Source organism: Nyctereutes procyonoides, unplaced genomic scaffold (genome assembly GCF_905146905.1).
Source record: "Nyctereutes procyonoides isolate TBG_1078 unplaced genomic scaffold, NYPRO_anot_genome, whole genome shotgun sequence".
Taxonomy (NCBI): Eukaryota; Metazoa; Chordata; class Mammalia; order Carnivora; family Canidae; genus Nyctereutes; species Nyctereutes procyonoides.
In genome coordinates, this window is record NW_026575043.1 from 1,541,655 (window position 1) to 1,547,478 (window position 5,824).

At 47.2% G+C, this 5,824-nt stretch overlaps 1 non-coding gene across 1 annotated transcript; it reads left to right on the plus strand.

The window, feature by feature from the left end:
* The first annotated feature begins 4,079 nt into the window (after positions 1–4,079).
* On the plus strand, positions 4,080–4,153 carry TRNAI-AAU (transfer RNA isoleucine (anticodon AAU)). The gene has a single exon. It is a non-coding gene; the product is annotated as a tRNA-Ile (tRNA).
* Positions 4,154–5,824: the final 1,671 nt, after the last annotated feature.

The window sequence follows — 5,824 nt, forward strand, 5'->3', positions numbered from 1 at the left end:
TGTCTCTGTCTCTCTCTGTCTCTCTCTCTCTCTGTCTTTCATGAATAAATAAATAAAATCTTTCTAAAAATACTTAAGTATTCTCTAATACCTTGAGATCTCAAAACATTTTTTATATTGTTTCATTTGCTTTCTGTTCTTTTTCCTTCTGCTTGTCTGTTTGGTGTTGCCAAATGATCTCTGTTCCTTCAAGATATCATCTGGTTACTTCCTGGGTGAAGCTTTCACAATAGCCAGAACCTAATATGCCATAATTTTCACAACCAGGTCACATCTGGTCCCACCTTTATTTTTGATATCCTCTCATGAATCCTTTCTCCTATTCTTCTGCCCTAGAATGGGCACCTGTGCTGCCCTCTCTTCATTCATAACCAACCTGTGAGTTCTCTTCCCTTCCTTTGCTCAAAGCCACTACACTTTACAGTGTTTAGGGAATTGCACATTGTTACTGATGACATTTTTCATATCTAGGTACCACTTCTAGCAACACACAAGTGGAACATGATGACTCATTTGCTGTCCTGAAATGATAATTTCAGATACAGATTTGACTCTTTGCTCAAAATATTTTTACCTAATTTTTATATGAGCTTTGGACAAGTGATGAGAAGTAGCATGACACTTTCAACTTCTGTTAAGAATGACTTAAATTTTTCCTGCTCCTGTGGCTTTAGAGAGTTTAGTCCATGGGAAAGAATCCTCATGGGAACAGTCAATTTATATAAATTATACCAGATTTGTTTGCTTTTCTTATTTTTTTATTATGTTCTTTTGAATGCATGTCCTATTTCCTTGAGACTGAAAGAAGAGATTGGCTATTCATTGTTTTCATTTTCAAGAATTGGGTGAACAGCAACTTCCTGTAGCTATGGTGGATGCTCTGACGGTGATAAGAGGAAACCAGAAGAGTCAGAAGATGCTCTAGAAGTAGAATAATAATGCATGGAGACTAGTGAACTTTGCTCACTTGTTCTATATGGCAAATACATACTGAGCCCAAGTGCCAAATCCTACATCCCATTCAGACTTCACTACTCTCTACAATTTGTTGGTGGTTACAGAATGAAAATTCTGGACTCCACAGTTTCCAAGACAGAATTTAAATATTCTCTTGAGGCCCCACTGGGAGTGATTTTCCAGAGGAACTTTTACATAGACCAATTCTTCACATTAGCATTTCTCTACAGAAGGCCACACGGTCAACTCCTGAACTCAGAACCCTAACTTCCTAGCTGACATCAAGGTTCATGATTTTCTCTGTCATTTAACTTCTAAACAACACACAGCATGCTCTGTTAAGCTGTCTTCAACATTGCTGGTGACAATACTCTCCAAAATTACAGAAAGAAAGGGAGAAGGTTTCTAACACAGGATATTCTGTTTAAGTGGATGTGCCATGAAGCCCAAATAGAGATGTTTTCCATGGCAAATAGTTTAACTGCTTTCCTGGACAGTGTAGCTAATCTGTCCTGATCATTTGTCAGAAAATACATCAGTATAAGATGTGAAGAACAAGAGAAGATCCTTCTTAAGGTAAAATGAAGATATTGCCTATGTGGAGAAGATCATGCCTACTTAGAAAACAACCGCTTAGAAGCTATGGGTGCTACTGGATTTTAAGCTCTGGGAGGTGGGGCGGGGGGGGGGGGACCATGTATGGCTCTGGGCCATTGTGGGCTGCCATGGTGAAGACTAGACTGGGCCAGAGCAGAATGCCCATAAACATTTGTCAAATCAGTGAACAGCATTATGGTAACTTTCTGAAATGTATCCTAAACTCTAATGACATTCTTTTGCCCCTGCAGTGGCCAGCAAGCTCCCCCAGAAGTCTAAATAAAGCCTGGCAATGCAACTGTAAGTGGCCAGCCATTTCACTTCTGAAAGTTTCCATGGCAGCATGTATATATTATTTCTCATTTTCCCCAACTTCAATAGAAGGACAATCATGGCTATCTCTTAATATCAATTGAATAAATGATGTGTGATGGAAAGTTTACATGAAACAACATGCAAATCACCTCGCACAAAGTAGGCCCACAAATGGTTAATTTCTTTATTGAAAGCAGGCTGTTACCATATATATTTTAAAGGAACAAGTTTCAAGGATGAGGAAAGCAGTTTTGACACAGAAATCTGGAAACATTTGGTTGGGTTGTACAAAGTTGCAACAGCGTGTCTCTCTCAACCTACTAATGAAAGCAAGCCCACAAACTTGGAAATATCAGGTTTCTGAACCCATCAGGGAGTGGAGGATACAAAAGAATGTAAGGATTGTCCTTCTCCGCGGGAGAATTTAAAAAATAGTGAAAGGGATTATAGGGGAAAGAGAAAATGAGTGAGAAAAATTAGAGAGGGTGACAAAAAATTAGAGACTCCTAACTCTGGGAAACAAACAAGGGGTAATGGAAGAGAAAGTGGGCAGGGGGATGGGGTAACTGGATGACAGGCACTAAGGGGGGGCAATTGACAGGATGAGCACTGGGTGTTACACTATATGTTGGCAAACCGAAACTCCAATTAAAAAAACAAAAACAAAATCAACAACAACAACAACAAAAAAAAACCCCAAACCAAACCAAAACAAGAATGTAAGGAAACTGAATTCCACAAAGAGGCCTTCGGAGAAGAAAAGAGGCCTCTGATTGCCTTTATCCCTGGCAGATGGACAGAGGGGCAAAGGAAGACAAACCTATGAAGACCCAAAGACCCGATTAGGAAACACTAGAAGAAACTCTAAGGGATCTTTAAGGTTTGTCAGTAGGCCTGCCTGACCCAAGCTGAGAATTCCATGCAGCCCAAACCACTACCGATCGTCTCTGCTGGGGAGAGTAAGCAAAAAGGGGCTGAGAGAAAAGGCCAGAAAGTGGAAATACCCTTGGAGGCACCCCCAAAGGCAAAGGGCAAAGCCTTTTAAAGTCAGGGAGCCTGCAGGACAGCTCAGGGCAAACCAATCCAAGGCTCTCTATAGTATACTTCCAGGAACCAGGCCTGAGAGCCGAGAGAAATCTCTCTAAGGCTCTCTGGAAGGAGAGAGATCTCCCAGACAAGAAAAGTAGCCGAGGGAAGCCTGGAGAGCAAAGAGGATGCCCAGGAGCCCAACAGCTGACACTCCGGCCCTTCAGAAGGGTTTGGAAAACCAAGGAGAGGCAGTAAAGCACAAAGAGAAAAGGGACGCCAGAGAGAGAGAGAGAGAAAAAAAAATCTGGTTTTCAATTCACCTTCCGCTGAATCTTTCCTAGAGGACAAAGCAAATGCAGATAAGCGCTAGTTCCTACAGAGGACGCTGGCTCAGAGAAATGTGCTCAAGATAAGAAATATGATCCTTTAGCTCTTATTTTTAAATTCAAAACCGAATTTATAAATTGCATAATGCAAAACAAATACATAAATAGTTGATCAGCCTCGTCGATAGAGCTCTTTTTTCTCCAACAGAAAAAAAGAAGAGAAAACGTGTCTTTCCAGTGTGACTCAGATACACGTTTGTATAAAGTGCAGCTGGGGGGTGGTCAGTCAGAACAGACCCGAGAGGGCTGCAGCGTCCCACCGAGACAAGACACGGCCCCCACGCCGAACGCGCCCTGGTCCCGCCTCTCCGGTGGCGGATGTGGGGAGTCTCAGTGCCCCGGGGCGGGACGGCTCCGACGCTCCCACGGTCCCCGCCCCCGCCGACGCCGGCCCCGCACTCGGGCTCTACCTCGCGTCCCGCCAGCCGCACTTTGGCTCCAGACCCGGATGCCAAGGATTGCGGGTGCGGGAGCGCGGGACCTACCGCGGCCGCGCGGCGAGGGGGTGCGGATCCCCAGGGTCTGGGCGGCGCTGAGGTCCCCGAACGGTCCCCGGGAGCGGGGGCTCTGCGCGGCGGCCTCTCCGGGCGGGGGACGCTCCAGTTCGGCGGCTAGCTCTCGGTTTCTGTCGTCGGTGTGGGAAGGACTGAGTTTGTCCAGGAAGGAGCCAGGTTCAGCTGTGTCGGCCGCAGGAAGGCTCTTTTCCCTTTCCCTAACCTTCCGCGCAGTAAGACGCCGGCGGAACTCGGCTGGGTGTGACTTTAAAAGACTTAAGTCAAGGAGCTGCGCCCGAGTGGCCGGTTAGCTCAGTTGGTTAGAGCGTGGTGCTAATAACGCCAAGGTCGCGGGTTCGATCCCCGTACGGGCCACGTGTTTGTTTTTCCTTTCCTGTCCGGTACGTCCTACAGTCTGCCTTACCCCCAGGGACTGGGCATCTGCCGAGCAGGGGTGTTTGGGAGCTTCGGATATTTGAACAAAGGAGTGGCGTCCGCGAGCGCAGAGGGGGAGGTACTGCCTCTCGGGAGGGGCCGGAGGGGCGCTCGGAGCGTGCTTGGGGCGACGTGCTGACGCCGTGCAGGATACCGGGAGCGGGCGGCCCTCGCCTTCGTCCCCGCGTCGGGGGAACCGTCCCCACTAGCCCCGGGTATCCGTGCGGCGCCCTGCTCGAGCTCTGCAGTCTTGTGGACGCGGCGCGGGGGTGGGGGTGGGGGAGAGTGGGCGGAGCCTCGGGCCGCCCCGGGTCCTAGCGCACGTCCCGCCCTCCTCGGGACCCTCCCCGCCCTCTGCCACCTGCTGCCCCATGGCCCTCGCACTGCCCCGCGGGCTGCCAACCTGCTCTGCTCTCCCTCTTGTTCCAGAGCCACGAGAGTGACATTAAGCACACGGGTGGAATAATAATGTAATAAGAAGTGTATCAGGCGTGCTGGGGACGTAGGCGATGCTCAGGGAATCCAAGACAGTGGGGCTGCGTCTGGGGGAGTCGGTGCTGCATCGTTCACGTCAAGAACAGTGAGTGACAAGATCGAAGTTAACGTCTGAAAAACCTGTTTAAAATATTAATAAAGGATACCTACTTCTCAATGGTAAATACCATGACTACAGGTTCGAAGTACAAGGACTGGCCAAGGCCTTTGCTGACTTGGAGGATGAAGGGGCAGCGGCCACGGGACGCGGACCGCCTGGACACTGAGCTCACCATGCGCTGGCAGCCTGCCAGGACACGGCCATCTCCGCCCCGCACCAGCCCCATGAGCCCACCCCCACCCCCGGTTTTGTTTTTTCTTGGATAAGGTAAAACCTCAATAACTAAATGGGTGCTCCCCCCACCTGTCCGCTTTTCAGCACTAGTCCCTTATGTCACTTCTCACCACGGTCTCCCCTATGTTACTCCTATTCCTAATTCACCTGTATGCTCCTGGATTTTCTTTAGGCATGGACACGTACATATGAAAATAAATGTTCTCTTCCTAGTTAAGTGAAATGTCACATTTACACACTATTCTGCAGCCTGCTTTTTTCAATTCATGTACCTTGGAGATGTCTCTCCATCAGCATATACCGAGCTGTCGAACAGCATACTTACTATTATATACTGTACAGAAACAGCCTATTTTCGATTGGGTTGGTCCAATCAGAAGTTGCATCTGAACTTTTAAATTCCTCTTACTCCTGACTCAGGAAGTCTACAAGTAGGGCTGGAGAGAGGGTAGAAAGAGGACACCTGTAATTATATGTTGTAATTAAAACACTTTCTGTGTGAAACCATTTGATCTTTCAGGTGATACTAAAGTAGGAGCTCCAAAGCATACTGTCAATCAAAGGAAATTCTATATAGATATGTTCAAAGATGATTTTCAGAAAAAGGTAAAGCTATGATTCAGATATACAAATGAGCATGTTGTGAGGCAATAAGATATTTCCAATCATTTTAGTTCACAAAAGCAAAGTCCGGTAAATGGTTATGGCTCGGGGCACAGATTAAGAGGAGAGAGAGAGAGCTTTTTTGTAGATCTAGACGAGAGAGCTGAACAGCATCAGCA